Source organism: Eretmochelys imbricata, chromosome 9 (genome assembly GCF_965152235.1).
Source record: "Eretmochelys imbricata isolate rEreImb1 chromosome 9, rEreImb1.hap1, whole genome shotgun sequence".
Classification (NCBI taxonomy): Eukaryota; Metazoa; Chordata; order Testudines; family Cheloniidae; genus Eretmochelys; species Eretmochelys imbricata.
Window position 1 is genome coordinate 68,913,396 of NC_135580.1, and position 22,181 is coordinate 68,935,576.

Below are 22,181 nucleotides of genomic sequence, written 5' to 3' on the forward strand. Positions count from 1 at the left end.
ATTCATATAAATGAACTCCTGTTAAATTCTGAATGGATCTACAGCATGCAGGTGTGCATTGTAACTAGATACCAGAAATTTGTTCCTTAGCTGTGAATTTCCATGCTTTTAAAATAGATTTGATGCAATTAATGCCTTGGGGCTTATTTTGTTGTTATGTTCAAATGGGGGTGGCTCAAGCTATTCTCAACTCCAGTGTCTTTTTGGGTGTTCATGATTTTATTGAGACAGGAACAGCCCTTGCTGTCATTTGCTGGAACATTCAGTTCAACGAGAAATGCCTAACGGCCCAGTCCAACCACCTTTTAAATCAATGGAGAGAGTTGGTGTCAGTAGAAGCATTATCCAGTCCTAAACAAGCAAGTTTTGTGCTGATTGTTGAGGGTGGAAAGCAACCTTATGTATCAAACACTTTTCCCTTGTTAGAGAGACGAGGAGTAAATGTTTACCAGCTGTGCACAGGAGTCTCCCTGCTTCATACTTCATCACCTCCTCTCACTCTCCTACAAGCACTTGGGGAAGCAGATTCTGTCCCCCCAGGGTGCTGATTCATAAAAATAAAGATGATACCAAGAGTCTTGAGTCTTCACCTAATGTTTAATTCTGAGCCATAGTTTCCACTATTGTTTCCAAACTTGATCCTTGCTGTTACTTTAGCTCTTCCCATGGTACCTTTTTGTGGCATCAGGTCATTTTTAACGGGAGAAAATTCTTCAGCATGTACCCACTCCACTTTCCGATCACTGTCTGTTGCTCCTCCCAGAACCTAGAAGCCTAACCTGAGAGTGCACTGAACTATGAGGTGAATTAGTGGATCAGTGAGTGCCATGTTAACATGATCAGCCAATAATATTTGCACATACTACTATCTCAAAACACTTTCCAAACATTAACTCATTAACAGTCTGATTAATGTCCATGACTAAGGTCCCAATAGGTTCAGGAGCAAGCCCTAATTTATGAGATTAACACTAAAAGCCAGAGTTTTAAGCATCTAGACAAAAATGAGAATTATATTCTGGTCATTAATGCACAAAGCCAAATTCTACCATGTTAATATTGTGCTCTGGGTATGAATGTTATTCATCCCAGAGCTGAAGTGAACTCTGAATAAATTATCAAAACAACTAAAAGGTTTGAATAATGTAAAATGATTCACAAATAATTTATTTCACAATTGACAAATATATGAATTATTAATCTGATGAATATTATTTGACCAGCTCTGTTTAGTTATAGAGAATCACAATGTAGCTAGCAGGCCCCCTGGTGCAATTTCTTATTCCAGTTATTACATTCAGTCAAAATGTACGAAGGAGAGAAACATTTGTTTAATGTACTCAAGAAGTGCTTTGTATAATAGTTTAAACAAAGCATAGTTGTTGCCATATATAATTCATGCGTTATCACAAATGTGAGGAAGGAAGTCAGAAACTGATACAAGAACATGTGCAGGCTCAGCTTTGCAAATGTCAGTTTTTTTCTGAATATAATAAATGTGATGTTTACTTGGTGAAATAACCAAAGAGAAATTTCCTTCACCGAATAAGTAATTTCCAGAAGGAAAAAATAAATTCTATTAAAAGCATTCTGTGAACACAAGTAATTTCTCTCCAGCATTACCCGTATCATGAAAGCTTATGCTCAAATAAACACCTTGATTATCACTACAAAAGGTTTTTTTCCTCTCCTGCTGGTAATAGCTCACCTTACCTGATCACTCTCATTACAGTGTGTATGGTAACACCCATTGTTTCATGTTGTCTGTGTATATAAAATCTCCCCACTGTATTTTCCACTACATGCATCCGATGAAGTGAGCTGTAGCTCACGAAAGCCTATGCTCAAATAAATTTGTTAGTCTCTAAGGTGCCACAAGTACTCCTTTTCTTTTTATCAAAATCTAAAAAGCCTTGTTGGTTTAATCTGAATACACTTGCCCCACAGGCCTCGTGAATCTTAGACTGGCTCTGGAAAGTTTCCAGGATCACTTGTCTGGGATAGCTGTGGCTTAAGAACACATGATATCTTCATAATGCAGTTTTTCAGAACTCTGTCCCTCTTCCTTAAACTTGATCTGACCAACAGGCTAAATAAAGATATGTTAGGGACGCAGGCCAGTAATGTATCATTAGATAGGTTAGGTTACCTTGGGCTATCTGATTTGTGGTGGGTGAAACCATTTTTAGCCTATTCTCTTCCCTTTATTTCATTTGCTGTTTTCTTGCTTGTTTCTTCAAGATGTGACCACCCCATTATAGCAATGCCATTTTTCTCCCTCGTAGGGTTTATGGATGCTGCTTTTAGATAGGCAACATTTTTATCTTGCCGAGTCCTAATGCTGAGTTCAAGGCAACTCCAGCCCCATTTATCAATCACATGTGCATGGTGTGTTTCTGATATGGGGATAATTTAAGTATCCAAGGTATGGCTAAACACAGTTCTAATTAGCATTTATCCCCAACTGGTACTGAAGGAACAAAATGGACACCGTGTAGAATCAAGCACATGGGTTTATTACGCACAGCACTGGTGGAGTGTCACTTTGCTTATTAGGCTCAGAGACACTGCCAAACAATTGATTACAATGGATTATATGGAATTTCCATGGGTGGAGGGAAGTGACAGGGTGGGTGGTCCCAAGCCCCTGGATAGGTCGAGCAGCAAGACAAGATAAGCACAGTAGCCAATAGTCAAAGATTACATAATGTCTCCGCCCATGGTTCCAGGTTAACATATGGCATACAATTAGTACACAGGTGTTTTCCTTTAAACAATGTATAAAGTTATTAGTATAAAATATATATGTTGAATTCTGATTTGGGGTCCATAGGAATGAAGTAGCTCTTCTGATTTTCCAACAGGTACATACCTGAGGGTTAAAGCAAAAAGACATTGAAAAGTACATGCCAATAGAGATTGTCTTTCAAGTTGCTCATTGTGCAGACACTGGCATCTGGGAGGGAGGAGGATGTCATAGCGCATACTGACATGCTTGGACCTTTCCATGAACCCAAGGTTGGTATGTGGGGAGAGCATGGCTATCTTTTCTTGCAGAGGAGTTGACATGGATATTTTGGTCTGTTTGCAGCTTCAGATAAGAGTGCCAATTACTGCTCCCCATTTGGCATTTTACTGACCATGCTTATCTTAGTAAAAAGCAAGGTTGTCTCTTGTTTGTTCTGCTTCTCTTAGCTAATATTGTTCACTGTTTGTTAAGCCTCTGAGCCTCTCATCCAGCTCTGGACTTTGGGCCTGTAAAAAGAGCTGACATAGCCTGTGTCAGGATTTTACACACACAGGACATGGATTTTGACCCTTCAGGTATCTTGACATCTGAGATTTATTTGTGAAATTCATCTCAGGGAAAGCCATGTCATCAGGCAGTTGATCCTCTTTCAGTTCCATGACACAGTGGGGCCAGAAAGCCAAACTAATCAGGCCAGTGAGAATTCCCCTAGTGAAGGAGAAAACTTGAGATGGCACAGTGGTCAGCAATGCTCGTTAAGGTCACAAGACAGTTTTCATTTCAGACTATAGCTACCATTTGTTTTCACTGTATTTACAAAACAGGCAGAATTTAGAGCTAATGCAAAAGGGGGAAACCGGGTTCAGATCCTCAGCCAACAGGCTTTGGTTTAACAATGGTGCTGGGTCTATTTATACAACACCAGCTGATCTGACATTTTGTTTGGGGTTTGTTTGTTTTTTTAAAGTTCTGAGATGGCTTGGGCTGAGCATGTTGCAAACTATGGCACCGTGCGTCTGGGATTCTCTCTCACTATGTTTCATTTCCCTAGATTTTTCACGTTTCATTTCCCTAGATTTTCTCCCTGCATTGGCAAACAGAGTAATGGAGAAGTTGCTTTTTTGTCTGATTGTTTCATATTAATGGCACTAGCTGTAACTCACAGCAAGTTCCAACTCTTGCTATTCCTCCACAAGCTCCCAGTAAGTTTCCACCTGCATTCTCGCGCTGTCAGTCCTGTGCCTTGCTGCAGTCTCATTACCACTGCCAGATGCTAATAGCCTAATAATGCTCAGACTCCAAAATATCAAACATAATGAAAGGGGGAGAGGCCATGAGAGAAAACAAAAGTACAGCTCTACCTATGGATTCACTCTGTTTCTAATATCCTATCTGCGGCTACTTTTCCCAATGTCCATAAAAGAAAAACTGGTGGCAGCACAATAGCAGTATGGCCACTGGCTGCCAACCTATGACAAGCACTCACACAACTGAAAACCACCTGTGTGCACACTTGATGCCTCAGACATACATATTCTTTCCCTGCCACTAAAATTCCTAATTGACCAAACCCAACAGCCCTTGCAATGCTATCAAGAAATGAAGACCTTTTGGCAGATGGTAGCTTAGCCTGTCTGATTTAAATTATTAGTGGCAATGCCAAGAGGGGAAATTTGTGCCGTTTAGAGACCGTATGTCATGCTAGGGATTGATTATTAGTATTGATAGAGGTGAACATGTGTGAGATAGTGTATGTGATCTTAGCTCCCCTCCAGACATACTGGTGGGCTAGCTAACATCTGTAAGGTATGTCACCTTATTACCAACTATGGATGTAGGTCTGCTATTGCAGATTTACAGATAATATGACAGTATTCAAGTAACACTCCCATAGTAACCAGTGGAAGATTCAGCTGCATAGTGAGTACATAGACCCTCAATCTGGACTGGGAGAGGGATCTCCTGAAAAATCAGAAATAATTACTCTTGTCATTCTCCTCTTACTTTTACTTTTGTATTTTTTTAATTCTGCATTTCTGCATCAGATGTGCTGAAAACAGATGAGGGAAACCAAGGCATATTTTACAGGAAACATTTTTTCGATACCAAACACCCTACCTATCCATTTGGGATACCAGAGAGGACTGGTCCTCCAATTACCCAAATGAAAGGGTCAGGTGCCCTTTGCGGAGTAGTTGGTGTGTTAATACCTGGCAGTCTCTGCTGGTAAGTTCTTAATAAAATCTGATCTTTGAATAAACAAGGTTTGAATTTTTATTATACTTTATTATAATTCTTAGAAGATTAGACTTGTTAAGACTCTTAGAGTTTTAAATCTTAAAATACAGTCTTTAAATAAGCTTGTCTTTGCTGACCTGTCACCTTTATGTTATTTGCAGAAGAACTTTGATTAAGCCAGCATTAGCTAAGCCTTTTCTTTAAATGATTTGAAAAATGTAACTTTAAATAGGTCATTTAAAAAATTGAGCTGTTTTAGTCTCTCTCCTATTTGGATTGTCTTAATAATTAAAGCTGGCTATCTTGAGTTTGCTACAGGCTGCTCTAGCCCTATTTCAGCAACATAAATATATATATGTTCAGACCCTGCTTAATTTTCTGCAGGGTCTGCTTGTTTCTTGGATAGGTCCAATGAGTGGCAAGGAGGGCTATTGAATTTGTCCATGGAAGGATCTGGATTTCCCCCTTGCACATAAGGAATTCCCATTGCAATCAATAGAGTTATGTGAATTCTACAAGGCACAATCTGGACTCCTTGTCTTTTCGTTTTAATAGCTGATCACAATGTTGTCCCATACTAATTCCTCCCCTCTTGATCACCTTTGTAGGGCCTTGTGCTACTTTTATAGTAGCTAATATATTGTATATCTGCCTCATAGTGATTCTTACTGTTGTACACTTTATAACTTTTTCTGATTCTTCCCCTTAAAAGAGATTGCATTTTATATAAACCAAATGGAAGGAATGAAATGCCTTTAGTGGAATTTTCCATTAGTAAATAGGGTTAATAATCATAGTACCTAACTCAAGGGGAAAAAAAGTTATAAGTTTTAACATTTGCAAAGCTCTTTGATATACACCTCTACCCCGATATAACGCGACCCAATATAACACCGGTTCGCATATAACGCGGTAAAGCAGCACTCTGGGGGGGTGGGGCTGCTTTAATAATGGAAATGTTCAAGGCCAAAGCAAGTTCGATATAACGCGGTTTCACCTATAATGCGCTAAGATTTTTTGGCTCCCAACGCCAGCGTTCTATTGGGGTAGAGGTGTAGTTGGATGAAAGGCACCATAAAAGTACTAATCATTTTCATTATCCCTACTATCTGTATTTCTTAAATCTGCAAAATTGGGCTGACAATCATGTGAGGACAGGTTGTCCTATGACTTTTTATTTAACTTCCTGCTTTCTATCAGACTAGAAATAGCTTAAGAGCAGAGTAGCCTTCTCAATATGTTAGCACTTGCATTGTTTGGCAGAGACATGCACAAACAAAATATTTTTATTTTTTGAAATTCCTTAAAAAGACAGAGAAACTTTTTCAAATCTCTCAGTAGTTCTGGCCAAGGTTTCGGTGGAAGGCTTGGTCTAACCACTTCAAATATAATTAATCAAACAACCATCCATTTACTGTTTTCCATCACTATTGACCTAGACTGTGGCAAATACTTATATATGTTTTTAAAGTGTTTGCAGAATCAGGGTCTGTTCTGGATTTTAACCAGTTCCCTAGAGTCATAAGGCTCTGTGTTATTACTAATCCTAATTCCCTGGGTTATAGAATCCCCTGAAAGCTAGCCATTGCTCGCAGAGGACAAGAAGATCACAACATTTCACTAGCATAGAAGGTTTTGGTGGTTTTTTTTTCCTTTGAGAATTGTACATAAAACCAAATTTTGCTGTACTGTGTGCACAATATTTCACACTTCATCCTATCAGATCAGGCATAGTGGAGTAACTCACAAAAGGAAAGCTGTCGGCCATATTTACTTATCAGTAAACCCCCAGCTTCTTGGTGTATTTTCAACTGACTTTCTCTGCGCTCGTTAACTAAGAAAATGGTCATTATTTAGATTGTTTTATCTGCAATACTTGCTTAAGTATTGTCACTTAGGATTTGCTTAGGGGTAAGATGCAATGAAGCAGTATCCTTTCTTCTGATGATCAGAATCTACCCGTTCTACTTATAGCAACTATTTGTAAACACATATTTTGCATAAACACCTTCTGTGGATTGATGCAGCAAATTTTCAGCCTTTAGGAAGTTTGAGCTATTAAGAAGACTGGCATAGCACTAATAAAATCTAAACACTTATAGTCAAATCTTATTCCTGATGCTGCTAAATGGGAACTTACAGCTTAACATAATAGGCAATTTAGCATATAAATGTGTTCCATAAAAGCAGGAAGTTGGCAGTGCAGAACAATAAATGTTAACCTTCGGGCAAGCTGTTACCAATGTGCTAAAGGCTCTTGCAATTTTAATGAAGTTGTTTGTACATATGAATCTTCTGTACTACATACCAGATGCATTTTCCCCTAGTAGAACACCTTGAAGAATTCAAACCTGTGAGAGTTTTTCGTGAGTGGCCTGCCTAGAAAATACTATTTAACTGTCATTTTTCAAACTTGTGTCCTTCTTTAACTTACCCTGCTTACCTGTTATCATAACTTTGCTCTAGTAAACACTAAGGATGGGCAAAAGTCAAAGGAGTCAGGGGGTTAGTGCAGATGGGGTATGCATTTCAGCATTTGGATACTTGCATGAATATCCGGAACTGCTTCAGTCTAAACTGAGCTGGAAATTTCAAAATAGGTTCACATAAGATTTCCATTAGTTTCTGTTTCTGCTCAAGCCAGAAATACAGGGCCAAGTTCCATGATGACATAACTCCATTAAAGACAATGACATCAGCAGTGAATCTGGTCTGTGATGTGAACAGTACCTCTTATAGAAGTTTGGAGATTCCATTTCTAATCCCTGGAGATGTATGAAAATGAAAAAGAGCAAAGAAAATTGAGTAGCCCAACTGTGAATCTCAGGAGTTTTAATTTAGGTTCAAGCAGAGTTTTGGGTGAAGGTTTGGGATGTGGGAATTTGTTCAATTCTCCCTAGTGAATGTGGTGATAGAGCAGTGTGAACATGTTCCCAATTTACTTTGACATGAAATAGCATTTGTTTTTGTTCATGTACCCAGAATCTTGGAAAGGTACAAGTAGCACTGGGTAGGAAATGGTTTTACTGTCCTGCAAAAATTTTCAAGATTTCCCCCTTCCACATTACGATGAACTCAAGACCTTTCAAAAATTAAGAGAGTCGCCCTTTCAGAGCCAATGGTTTGGTGGTTAGGGCACTCACACAGGAGGTGAGAAACCCAGGTTCAAGTGCCTGCTCTGCCCAATTTAACGCTCTCAATTTCATGTGGAAGCTGAGAACTGTTCCCGCAAATAGCTTCCATTTCAATTAATCATTTTCCAGAAAAAAAAAAAAGTTATAGCAAAAAACTCCTGACCAGCTCTAAGTTCAGGCTCAAATGATTTTGGTTTTCTTGTAGTCAAACCATATTGCAAAACCACAGGAAAGGTACAGATTCAATGTGGCTAGAAGTTTGTATGAATTCCCTGGAAATTGAAGTATGAAGTGGAATTAGTGGCCATGTTACCTTTCCTTCTGAATGCAGTTTGACTTTGGTGTGCAGAATGTTTGCAGGTTATCCTGATAGAGATAAAGCATATATACCCAATTTTGCAGAAGAGTGTGGACACCAAAATATTTTATGAGGCACTGCTGGCTCGTGAATGCAGGCAACATGAGACAATCATGACTTCAGGTGCATTTTTCGGGTCTGAGTCACTCATATCTTTTTGGCTTTTTGTAGGCCATTGGGTTCTAAAATAGGGCTCTTCTGAGTCTACCTTTTCCCCTTCAAGCCAAAGCTGTGATGGACAGTCCCAAGGGAACCAGTTTGTTTCATCCCTACTGTCTTTCCTCCTACCTGCTCTTCCCTACCCCCATCATGTTTTCACATGGCCCTCTATGATTATTTGGGAAATCTCTCTATGGAGAATCTATTAATTATAATTTTTGTTATGAAGTTGTTCTTATGAACTTGTATCGTACAATGCCTCTAACTGGACATGAAATCCACCAATATCTGAGACATTTATAGCATGTTTCTCCCAGACCAGATATGATAGAGGGTCATGCACCTTAACAATTGTATTCTGGAGCAAACAATTTGTATGCTAAGGAGGTTGCTGGAGCAAGAAGCTAGCCCTCCAATTTCTCCACAAGGAATAGGAGTGGAAAATTCCCTAAAAGACTGAAGGGACAAAGGTAACAAAGTAGGGGTTTGATAGCAAGTGGGAGCAAGGGGAAAGGCTTTTGAGGAACAGGAAGCTTGGGCAGGAGAGGGGAAGAGACAAGCATGCTTTCCTTGCAGGGGAGTTTAACTCTGGGACCAGTCAAGGTCAGAGACTGCAGCATGTCTAGAGAAGCTCCATGTTTCTTAAGTGAAACCAGGAGTTTCAAGGAACAATCCCATACATCTCAGAGGACGTTGCCTGTGGCCATACAATTCTTCATAATGGTGAAGAACCTGAGGCAGAAAAATGTATACAGGTGTGTTTATTATTTTGCCTAGATCTGTGTATCTCCCCTACCGTTAAGTAAAGAGTAATGCTGTTTTAGAATTCTGTGCAAAGTCTGTCTGTCTGTCTGTTGGTTTTCACTACTGTGTACTCCTGAAGATTTATACTCTAAGGCCTTTTCTATACTGGCAAGTTTCCGCGCAGCAAAGAAGTTTTCTGCAGCAAAACTCCCAAGGTGTACACACTGCCAAGCCACTTTGTGCACAGAAACTGCGCAGTTCCAGCACTGTAAAAAACCACCCTGACGAAAGGTGTACAGCTTTCTTTGCCGGGGCTATGGTGCTGCGACACCAGTGTAGACACCCTGGTTGATTACAGTGCTGCAATTGGCCTCCGGGAGGTGTCCCACAATGCCTGTTTTCGCCTCTCTGGTCATCAGTTTGAAGTCTACTGCCCTGCCCTAGGTGACCAACTGTCAGCACCACAGTTTAAATTCCTTGAAAGTCCCCTTCCTGTTTGCTCGGTGACGCGTGCAGTGGTCTCAGTGCATCTTTCCAGGTGACCATGGCTGCTCCATGCACCTGGTGATCCCCCACTTGGAGCAATGTCGAGCTGCTGAACAGCATCAGCATTTGGGGAGAGGAGGCTGTCCAGTCCCAGATGCACTCCAGCTGTAGGAATTATGATACCTACGGACAGATATCATGATGCATGGATGGGGATTGGTCCTGCTTTGAGCAGGGGGTTGGACTAGATGACCTCCTGAGGTCCCTTCCAAACCTGATATTCTATGAAAGGGGCCATGACCGGGACACAATGCAGAGCAGAGTCAAAGTGAAGGAGCTGCGGAACACCTACCACAAGATGTGGGAGGCAAACCACCACTCTGGTGGTGTCTCCATGACCTGCTGGTTCTACAAAGAGCTGGACACGATACTCAGTGGTGACCCCACCTCCATTGAGAAGAGCCCCATGGATACTTTGGGGCTCGCATGTCAGTCAAGATTGGACCGAGCCAGGAGGAGGAAATCTTGGATGAGGCTGTGGAGGGGGACCCAGAGACAGAGGACGGCTTGGTGGTCAGATATGCATGCAGCCAGGATCTCTTCTCTACCCTGGAGGTGGCTAGCTAGTCATAGGAGTCAGAGCTTGGCAAAACAGAAACAGGAGAGGAGACCCCTGGTAAGTGTCTTTGATTTGGTGATTTGCTGAAGTGAGTTATTGTGGGAAGGAGGGTTGCAGAAGGCCAGCTTGTTTCTGTATGCTGAGATTGCAGGGAGGGATTTGCAGAAGGTAGGCTTGTGTCTGTGTGACCACCACATGCCTAGTCTGAGTGATGGAACAGGCTGTTGATTGACTCCCTCACTTCATGTGAATCTGCCTCAGAGATCTCCACAAAACTCTCATGAAGATACTGGAAAATCGGCTGCTGCAGGTTTTTTGGCAGAGCTGCTTTGTTTCTTTCCCCATTAAGGGTAATTTTCCCACACCACTCTGCCATCACTGGTGAGGGGATCATAGCTGCACACAGGCGAGCTACGTAAGAGCCACAGCAGAAGCTGCAGTCTTGGAGAAGACCCTCCCTTAATTCCCTGCTCACCCTCAGCAGCAAAATATCTTCCATAACGAACACAGCCTTTGGAAATGTGGGGACAGGAATGATTTTAATGCCCCCCTACAGTGCTGGCTCTCCCCAAGAGCCACGTGCCCAGTACTCTCCTGGAAAACTGAATTCCCATGACCCTGCAGTTACTCGCCATTTTGGGGTCTTTTGGCTCATGTGTGCTTGCCTGGGGTCAGCCAGGTAGTGATAGGTATGTGAATAGTAGTTGTGTTTTAAAACACTGATACAGTGGTCTCTGGGTTGCAAACAATACTGCTTCTGTAAAATGTTGCATTTTGGCTTCGCGGATATGGCCTTGGGAGCCCAGCCTCCCCCTTCGTTTTTGCCGACTGAATGATGGCGCAGGATTAGAAAACAGCCACAAAAAAGTAGAGAGGAGCTTCTGCTACACTCCGCGACAGAAAAACAAGAATTGAAGGAGTGGCAGAACAGTGAGAAGAGGGAATGAAAGGAAAATGTGGTGCGCCAGAATGAAGCCACGGAGTGGTTCTTAAAATCATGGAGCGCCAAGCAGACATGCTCCAGGCGCTCGTAGCACTGCAAACCGAGCAGCTCCTTGCCCGCCCTCCCCTGCAGCTGCTGTCACAAAACTCTTTCCCATGAGCCCCCCACACAGTGCCAAGACTTTCCTATGAACCTCCTGGCTCCAGTCTTTACCCGTGGCATTCAACTCCACCTCCATCACAGTCCAGCATTATGGACTCCCAGTACCCACTGCACTCAACAGCCATGCCTCTGCAGTTTAGTCCTGCTGAAGTACAGTACCCACTGTACTGTACTCCAAAGGAGTAAGCTGGATATGATCCCTGGACATCCACAAATCTTTAACACTCCCTTCCACCATCCCCCCTCAGTGCTGATATGCTTTTTGTGTGTCTGTCAAGGTTCCTCCCCCACTCTGAACTCTAGGGTACAGATGTGGGGACCTGCATGAAAAACCTCCTAAGCTTATCTTTACCAGCTTAGGTCAAAACTTCCCCAAGGTACAAAATATTTCACCCGTTGTCCTTGGATTGGCCGCTACCACCACCAAACTAATACTGGTTACTGGGGAAGAGCTGTTTGGACGCGTCCTTCCCCCCAAAATACTTCCCAAAACCTTGCACCCCACTTCCTGGACAAAGTTTGGTAAAAAGCCTCACCAATTTGCCTAGGTGACTACAGACCCAGACCCTTGGATCTTAAGAACAATGAACAATCCTCCCAACACTTGCACCCCCCCTTTTCCTGGGAAATGTTGGATAAAAAGCCTCACCAATTTGCATAGGTGACCACAGACCCAAACCCTTGGATCTGAGAACAATGAAAAAGCATTCAGTTTTCTTACAAGAAGACTTTTAATAAAAAATAGAAGTAAATAGAAATAAAGAAATCCCCCCTGTAAAATCAGGATGGTAGATACCTTACAGGGTAATTAGATTCAAAACATAGAGAACCCCTCTAGGCAAAACCTTAAGTTACAAAAAAGATACACAGACAGAAATAGTTATTCTATTCAGCACAGTTCTTTTCTCAGCCATTTAAAGAAATCATAATCTAACACGTACCTAGCTAGATTACTTACTAAAAGTTCCAAGACTCCATTCCTGGTCTATCCCCGGCAAAGACAGAATATAGACAGACCCACAGACCCTTTGTTTCTCTCCCTCCTCCCAGCTTTTGAAAGTATCTTGTCTCCTCATTGGTCATTTTGGTCAGGTGCCAGCGAGGTTACCTTTAGCTTTTTAACCCTTTACAAGTGAGAGGAGCTTTCCCCTGGCCAGGAGGGATTTCAAAGAGGTTTACCCTTCCCTTTATATTTATGACAGTGTCTCTCTCCTCCAGTAGTTGTTTTTTAATAAAATAATTTTTTTAGTTTGAAAGCAATCTTTATTCCATTAACTGAAAGCAAAGATAGCCCTGCAAAGCAACAGGAAATTTTCTTAAACCTTCATAGTGCATCATCCGCACCAATCACAATCACCTCCCAGCATTTACAAGCACTGCACTCCCGAGGATAGCAACAAATATTAGTGGCTTTCAGCTTCAGATTGCTGCCTCATGGCATCCCTGATCCTCATGGCATCCCTGATCCTTATGGCCCCACGCTGCACCCCTCTAATTGCCCTGGTCTCTGGCTGTTCAAATTCAGCCTCCAGGCACTGAGACTCAATGGTCCAGCCCTGAGTGAAACTTTCACCCTTTCCTTCACAAATATTATGGAGCATACAGCACGCAGCTATAACCATAGGAATATTATCATTGGCCAGGTCCAGCCTCACATATAGGCAGTGCCAGTAGGCCTTTAAATGACCAAAAGCACACTCAACAGTCATTCTGCATTTGCTCAGCCTGTTGGTGAACCACTCCTTGCTGCTGTCAAGGTTCCCCATGTATGGCTTCATAAGCCACAGCATTAAGAGGTAGGCAGGGTCTCCCAGGATCACAATGGGCATTTCTACTTCCCCTACGATGATCTTCTGGTCCATGAAGAAAGTCCCTGCTTACAGCTTCCTGAACAGGCCAGTGTTCTGAAAAATGCATGCATCATACACCTTTCCGGACCAGACTGCGTTAATGTCCGTGAAATACCCCCGGTGATCCACAAGCACCTGGAGAACCATTGAGAAATACCCCTTCCAATTAATGTACTCGCTGTCTAGATGGTCTGGTGCCAGAATTGGAATGTGCGTGCCATCTATCGCTCCTCCGCAGTTAGGGAAGCCTATTTGTGAAAAGCCATTGCGTTGCCCAGAGTAACGGTCTTTCGCAGCAGGATGCGATTAATGGACCTGCACATTTCCGTCAACATGAGTCCAATGGTCGACTTTCCCACTCCAAACTAGTTAGTGACTGATCGGTAGCAGTCTGGAGTAGCCAACTTCCACAGTGCAATTGCCATGCACTTCTCCAATGACAGGGCAGTTCTCATTCTCGTGTCCTTGCACCGCAGGACTGGGGTGAGCTCATCACACAGTCCCATGAAAGTGGCTTTCCTCATCCAAAAGTTCTGCAGCCGCTGCTCGTCATCCCAGACACGTATGATCCCAACACTCAGTGCTTGTTTCCCAAGCCCAAAAGCGGCGTTCCACTGTGGTCAGCACCTCCGTGAATGCCACAAGCAATCTCATGTCATAGCTACTACGCATGGTGTCAAGGTTCCTCCCCCACTCTGAACTCTAGGGTACAGATGTGGGGGCCTGCATGAAAACCTCCTAAGCTTACTTTTACCAGCTTAGGTTAAAACTTCCCCAAGGTACAAATTAATTTTATCCTTTGTCCTTGGAATATCCACTGCCACCACCAAACTCTAACTGGGTTTACTGGGAAACGTAGTTTGGACACGTCTTACCCCCCAAAAACCTCCCAACCCTTGCGCACCACTTCCTGGGAAAGGTTTGGTAAAAATCCTCACCAATTTGCATAGGTGACCACAGACCCAAACCCTTGGATCTGAGAACAATGAAAAAGCATTCAGTTTTCTTACAAGAAGACTTTTAATAGAAATAGAAGTAAATAGAAGTAAAGGAATCACCCCTGTAAAATCAGGATGGTAGATACCTTACAGGGTAATTAGATTCAAATCACAGAGAATCCCTCTAGGCAAAACCTTAAGTTACAAAAAAGACACACAGACAGAAATAGTTATTCTATTCAGCACAATTCTTTTCTCAGCCATTTAAAGAAATCATAATCTACACATACCTAGCTAGATTACTTACTAAAGTTCTAAGACTCCATTCCTGGTCTATCCCCAGCAAAAGCAGCATATAGACAGACACAGACCCTTTGTTTCTCTCCCTCCTCCCAGCTTTTGAAAGTATCTTGTCTCCTCATTGGTCATTTTGGTCAGGTGCCAGCAAGGTTACCTTTAGCTTTTTAACCCTTTACAGGTGAGAGGATTTTTCCTCTGGCCAGGAGGGATTTTAAAGGGGTTTACCCTTCCCTTTATATTTGACACATGGTGAGATTGCCTTTGTAGCTTAAGAAATAACTCCACTGAGACTCGTGACGTGTTTATGAGATTTTGCAGCATATTGGTCAACAGTGCAGGATCCATTCCTGCAGAGCGAAGAGGCAGAGAGCACACTACACAAACCATTAAAAGATGGTGCCAAATTTGGACAGAAGCGCAGGGATTGCTGGGATGCGAAGCAAAGCATCACAGGGCTTTGGGACAGGACTCAGGATGCCCCACGACCCTCTCCTCCTTCCTACAACACTTAGCGGCAGAAGAGGAAGAGATGTTCTGTGGGATAGCTGCCCAGAGTGCACAGCTCCGAATGCCAATGCAAGTGACCCAAGTGTGAACACACTATTGTGCAGGCAGCTGACAGTGTGAACACACAACAGTGGTTTCCCTTCAGTGCTCTCTGAGTGGCGATGTAACTGCCGGAGAAGAAACTCTGCCAATGTAGACATACCGTAAAACAGAAGGCTCTCACACATTCAGTACGATACTGGGGAATATGTAAGAGCTGCTGGGGAGGCTTACATGAGACACCCTGGTTTCAGGGCTTGGGCAACTGGACTGCAGGGTCCCCACTGCCAAGTGAGGTGTGTTTTGTGAGGTCTGTGCTTGGAGTGCATGCCTGGAGGCCTAAAGTCAGGAATAGTGTTTAAACACCATCCAAGCCCCAGGAAATCAAGGGCATGTGGGATTCAGTATTTTGATCCCCGCACAGCATTCTGAGTGTCCAACAGGGGGAGCGCGACTAGATCTGTGACACTCAGACTTGCTAATGGTCTGGTGTCCAGTGACCACATGTGTAGTCAGGACCCTTTTTAACTGCTTACTGTGAATGCTAAGGAACTGGGTGGTGGTTTTTTGTCTTTTCTACTCAGCTGCTGTGCGGCTGACGTTATGTCAACGGAGGCATGGAATCAAGGTTTTAAAGAAAGCTTAGGGTGAGTGGGAAAAGAATTATCCAGTATTCATATTTCTCTCTATCAAAGAGTTCACTGCATTTGAAAAATGCTATACATTGTTAACAGACTGAAAAACAATTAGAAACATAAAGAGAAAGAAAGTGAGGCGTTTCCGCTTGCAATAATGCAAGTTGATATGACTCATGGAAAAAACATCTTCAACCCAGGTAATAAGTGGGAGCTAGAAAGCAGTAGTGGCAGAGGTCTAAAGTCAATGCAAGTATTCATTTTTGAAAAGGCATAACGGGGCAAGGATGTAAAAGACCTCTAAAGAGCTAATTCACCTGCATCTAGAATATTGTATTCAGTTCTGGTGGGTAACTATCACCAAATGTTTTTGGAAATCAAGATGTTTTGATTTTGTTTTGTTTCAGGTTTTGTCTCATTTTATTTTTATTTTCCCATTTTTCCCCATTGAAAGGAATGAAGTTTAAGATGTAAGAAAATGTATCATTTTTTTAAAGCCTTTCTCCAGTTTTCCAGAGGAAAAAAGGGGAAAATGTAAAAAAAAAAAAAAAAAAAAAAGATGAGAGTGGGGGAAGCAAGTCCCGAGGAAATTCTAATTCAACAAAATTCATTAGAACATTTTTTCATTAAAAAAAATTACCAGCTTGCATTGGAGGAGGGTTAGAGAAATCAGCTGAAAAGTGGCCTAGGAATTGATGTGCCACAAATGAAAGAAAATAAATATAGATTGGCAAAGCAATGGCTAAGGCAGAGTCTTCAGATTTTTTTTTTATTTCTGTACAAGAATCTCAGTCACCCCATAACCTACTAAGCTAGATACTACACTGAGGAGGAAACAGATCTTAAGTGACTTTTACACAGGGTAACAGGTAGTTTATGGCAGAACCAAGAATACAGCCCAGGTCTCCTCCCGTGCTTTAACCATGAAACCATCCTCCTTTTGCCTATATATATCTGAAGGATGTGAACACCAACCATGGAGCAGAAATTACCATAATAAAAGATTCAAAATAATGGAAGGAAAATGAGACAGAAAATTTGGGATAAACGCAAAAAAAAAATAAAGTTTGACGTTGACATCTACTAGTCTCCCATGCAAAGTCATAGAAGTCCCATCATTTGACAAATTTCAAACTAGACTGGGTAATACACTAGCAAATGCCCTTGGATTCTAAACTGGGGTAGAGGCACTAAAAGTACTTTTCCAGCTCTGGTGCCTATAACAGAATTACTTTTGTCCTGACGAGTCATTTTTTCCAATACTGTTGTGCTTTACTTTTTCCAGTCTACACTTTTGTGTGGAATTACCCCAAAATATGAAGAAATCATTGAAATGTCCTGCTGTATTGTGCATTTTAGTCATTAATGAGAAAGAAGTTTAACTGCTCTTGTAGTGTTACATCATTCTTCCAGGTCATCGAAGTGAAGGTTTGCTTTCTCCATAGCTCAACGTCTTTTCATTTCATAAATTTCCTTAAATGTGTTTATACATTTTAAAAAGTTTGAGAATATTCAAAATCAAAACATTTTGTTTGACCCAAAACCATTTTTAAAACTTTTCAATTCACTGGGAACTTAGGGGAAAAAAAAAAAAGTTCAGTCCAACTGGAAATCTTTACTTTCTGAAATTTCCAGTGAACCAAAAAATCAGTTATTTACCTGGCTCTGCTTATAATACACATTTCTGTAAGGCAAATAGAAAAAAACAAATATTACAGTTTGTCTTCAATCTCCCGTGGCTTCCTGACAATTGTTTAATACATCAACTGAGTTTTATTATTTTGTAAGCTCTTCAGGGCAGTCTTTTACTACGTTTGTACAACATGCAGCTGAATGATCCTTATTGGAGTTTCTGGCCAGCACCTTTACTCATATTGACTAGCCCTACTCCACTACATTCAAGACAGCAAGATCACTCACAGTAAGGGGCTATCCAACAGGAGGAAAGGTGACAGAATGTGGCCCAAAGCAACCAACAACAATTGGTCCTTAACATTGCTTCAAGCATATTTCTCCACCCTGTGTATATGGTTCCTGTTTGTTAACTATGTCTAAGAAAAAAATAAATCTTTAACTACTGGCCTATCCTTCAAATGCCCATGGGAGCAACTTCACTCATGCAAGTATTCCCATTCACTTTAATGAGTGTACTTCCATAAATAAAGTTCTTTGCATACATAAGTGGTTGTAGGGGCAGGTTCTATGTTTGCTATATCATTTCTTTCTAGAAACAAAGTGCTCTCTGAAAGAAACAATGCATTTTTTAAAAATTATCTGTTTAAGAGTTTTTTGCCTGTGACAGATTTTCATAAAATACAATTAATTGAAAATGACAATTTAGGGCCCAATTTTTCTCCCACTTAAAATGGTTTCATACCACTGTACCCGCACAGATTTAATTGGAATTACTCCTGATTTACACCTTAATATGTAAGAGGAGAATTGGACCCTGACCCTCCACCTTAGGTGTAGGTAGCAGGTGTATGTAACTGTCAAAGGTGGAGTGGTTAAGGTCTTGTCTACATTACCCGCTGGATCGACGGGCAGCAAATAATCCAGTGGGGGGTCAACTTATCGCGTCTAGTCTAGATGCGATAAATCGACCGCCGAGCGCTTTCCTATCAACTCCAGTACTCCACCAGGGCAAGAGGCACAGGCGAAGTCGACGGGAGAGTGTCAGCCGTCGACTTACCGCAGTGAAGACACCACGGTAAGTAGATGTAAGTACGTTTAGATTGAAACTTAGATTGAAACACCCCTCCCCTCAAGTGTAGACCACGTCTAAGGCTTGTGCTATAAGAATAGAAATTCATCCTTCACCTTTGCTTCATTTGGGTGGTTTCTATTATAATTCAGCCATTATATTGTTTAAACATGTCTTTTGTATTCCTTTTCTGTAGAAAACAAGGAAAGTGGGAAAAATACCTTTATATGACCGAGAAAAAAATCCTTTGTCTCATTAAATTGAAAATGTTCACATCCACTTAAACTTTATCAATGAAATATACAGTTCAGTGCCTTTCAATTGAAGTTTCTGGGTTTAACTTAATCAGATCTAAGGGTGCTAACAGTGATTATCTGTCTCCCCTTCAAAACAAGAACATAATAAAACTGGTCACATTAGGAAGAAAATAATTTATTAGTAACAGTATGACATGGAAGGTCACATCATGCTTTTTGCTCTGTTTACTTGGGAGTCTAAACTATTTCAACTTCTTGCATAAACTTGAATCTGGTGAATTAAAAAAAAATCCTTGTATATGTGCAGTATGGAATAGGAATGGCATCAAAGGAATTATAGTCTTTGATCCATGCCATTTTAAAACAGTAATATTTCTTCAAAAGATTGGGCTGCACTCATCTGGAGTTATTCCAGTTCAGCCCATTTTCATACACTGAAGAGCATAATAAAAGTTCTCATGGAATTTCATGACAATATATAATTCCTATGCACTTGTAGCCAGCCTGTGGTTTACACATTGTTTCTCTAAGTATTTGTATGACCCTTTCCCATGTGAGGGAATCGGGTCATTGTGACCTCCTTGCATACAGTGTTATGAAAGAGTCTGCAAATTAGTGTAAGAGATCTATCAGAGTTAATACACTCTACTTACGGAGGGATAGTTAGTAGGTAGGAGGAGTGGACAGTCTGCACGTGGATCTTACCACTGAAGTACAGAGGAGAATGCCCTGGGCTGCAGTCTTTCCTCCAGGCCTTACCCTATTCCAACCCCCTGGAAAAACGATCAGTAGCATCATGGCTCCGTGTGTAAGGAGGGCCAGGGTTTGAGCAGGAATAGATCTCTCATCCTTCCCATTTGCCTTGCAGAAAATACTTTCTGAAGGTCTGTTGAGGAGGCTGAATTTAGCATTAACTCCATGAGGGGAACCTCAGTGAGCCGCCTTCCCCCTTTCTACGCCCTCCCCCCTCCATTTCAGAGTACAATCAGGCTTTAAAATAAAATAAAACCCGCAAAACCCCACCTCTTACAGAGACAGTGTACGGTCAAACTTGACCCAAAATTTACAGTTTTGAGACCATGCTTTCTACTAACTCCTTAGGCCTGTCTTAAGTCTTTCTGAAATATTGCTGTGGGGGTACTGGGAAAAAATATTCTGTTGTGTTCTCTGCATCTCACGCACTATGTTACGAAAGAGACCCGAAAAATAAAATTGACTGGAGATTCACTAGTCTATTTTCATTGCCAAGCTAAGAAACATTTAAGGAGTAAACAGAAAGCAGAATAATAGTAGCTGTGGAGTTGGGGCCTGAGGCAGGACTCTGGATTCTAGCCTCAGTGCTGCCATGATTCACTGCATGTGATTGGCCAAATCAGAGCCTTAGTCTCTGTCAGTTTTCTGTTCTGTAGAAATATACCATCTACTTCACATGGGTGGCGTTGTGATCTGATGCTTCATCCATCTTTGTGGAGCATGTTGAAATCTTTAGATTAAAAGCAAATTATTATGTCTTCCCTAGGTATTCTTTTGTCATATTCAGACTTTAATATGTAACTTAAATATTGTACATCTTCACCTGCTAAAATATCTTCTAAAGGTCTTTGTGGTGTTGCTCTAACAATTATGGGAGGATAAGTTCATCTAATGTAGGAAGGATACAGACAGTACAAGGTTTACTAATTTGCTGAAAGGATTTTGAGGATAGACAATGTGTCCTTTCATCAGGGTGTTCATGTCAGTAGGACATGTTATTATGGCAGTGTGGCTGGCTGCATTCCCAAGCAACACAGTGCATGGGAGAGGAAAGCCCACATTCACAGTTACTCCACCACTTCTGAACTTGCTTAATCCGTCTCCGGTATGAAAATGTGTGTTAATGGTAAAATTTCAGGCACATACAGAAATAAGCTACTGTATATGATTGATTTGTTATATTTCATACTGAAATCTATAAATTGGTAACAGCAAAAAATAATTACTTACTGGAGAAACAGATCACATGCTGAATGAGATATTAGTCATTGAATTAGATATATCATTTACTGCATCTGATATATTGTACAGTGAGGCAGGGACATTCCCTGCAGAATTAGATGTATTACCTGCTGAATCCATATATATTGCTTGCATCAGAAGCATCACCTTTCGAACTAGAAACATCACCTACTGAATTAGATAGATCATCTACTGAATCTAATACATAGCACAATAAATCAAAGTTACCACCTACTGAGTCAAGAATATTGCATTGAAGCTGTCCGCTCAGTGCATACATCTTTAAGGAAGTCTGCATGTGTGCAGCTTCATTTGTTGAATATTCTATTCTATTCTACCTCAAAGAGGAACACCCCATTCAAAGGGAGCCAATTACAAGAAGTTTGCAGCTTTCAGTACATTTTCTGTATTTATTACTGGATACATTCTGGGGTATTGATTAGAAGCAGCTGTAGTTTTATTATGTGGAATGTAACTTTATTTTCCTACTGGAAATACCTCAAAATATCATGTTTTTAAAGTAATTTGGATTTTAACCTAAATAAGTTGATTCCCCTTCCCCACCACTAAACTTCATAATATTACATTGGTAAAATGAAATCAAAGACATTCATTAACAAAACCCAGTGAGATTGTATTTATTAGGAGAGGGGTCCCATGAATGCATTGGTTCCACTTTTGTTTCTACACAGTGTCTTTCAGCAGTCCCCCATCTGAAATCAAGCATTCCAAACACAATGATAAATAGAGCCACAGATTGTCTAGGCAAATGTTTGCCATCTCACTTTTTTCTCACTGGCTGCTTCAATGTGTGCTTGAGCAGAACTTTAGCTATAGACATGCATAGGGGAGGAAATAAAGCAGGAGAGAAGATGTTTGACGTGGGGGGAGGAGAGCAAAAAGAGGAAAGCTTATTTTTTTTCTTTAATAATTTTTCTTTCAACGTTTTGACAGTTCCATATTTTTATTATTATTTAGACAAGATAAGGCAGCATCTGTTGCTGGCAAACAGGTTGCAATATTCTGAGTAGTGGAGCCACAGAGGAATGTGATTATAGTAGCTTGTCAGAGTAGAAATAGTTGCATATTATGCAAATCCATGTCCTCTGATTAGCTACTAACCACTGTCAGCCAATCAAAGTGTAAAGATTTCTGTGCTACGTGGTTAATAAGAAATAACCATACCATGTTTAATCATCAGACTCTAAAAATAAATGAAGGTAGGGACTGAATAACCAAGGGGTGGGTGGAGAGTGGGGAGTTATAGCTATATATCAGTATTCGATTGTTCCCTGTCTTTTAACCAGTTCTCAGTCCATGAAAGGATCTTCCCTCTTATCCCAAGACAACTTAATTTACATAAG